Consider the following 672-nt stretch of genomic DNA (forward strand, 5'->3'; position numbering starts at 1 on the left):
TATGTGTGTATATATATGTAAATATGTATGTGTGTGTGGACGTTGAAACTATTCAGCTTAGTCAACACGTTGCCATATTTATTACAATGAAATTGTAGTGGGCGAAAAAAACAGAAAAATAAAGCGTTCAGTTCGAATATTACTTCACTGATCGCAGTCCACGCCGTTAAAATGGAATATTTCCGTAGTTGATGTTTATTTTATCCCTTTTCTCCTTCCTCTACAACCATTTTATTCTTCTTCTCCTTCTTCTTCCTTTTATTTCCGCGTATTTTTGCTTCGTTTTTGTTTTCACAGATATTTTCAATTGCTGCAGAATTCACATCATCATTAACATCAATGCGTTCGACAATATCAGCGCACGCGTCAATGGCGGCGATAAATCGTTGTTGTTGTTCTAGCGTCGGCTTCACAAGCAACAATATGCCAATGTTTAATGATTGCAGGTTGAAACAACATGAATGACCAGTAGCCTTTTGTTGATTTCAATAGCCTTTCGTTGGTGAATTAAATTTGTCCACATATGTTCTATTTATTGTTTACATCTGATGCTGTACAATTCGCAATATGCTTACATACAATACACATACATATATATATACGTTTACGTTTATAGACATGCATAAACACACAAACACAAACACACATACACATACATACGTATATATATAT

The sequence above is a fragment of the Octopus bimaculoides genome, chromosome 7 (assembly GCF_001194135.2).
Source record: "Octopus bimaculoides isolate UCB-OBI-ISO-001 chromosome 7, ASM119413v2, whole genome shotgun sequence".
Taxonomy (NCBI): domain Eukaryota; kingdom Metazoa; phylum Mollusca; class Cephalopoda; order Octopoda; family Octopodidae; genus Octopus; species Octopus bimaculoides.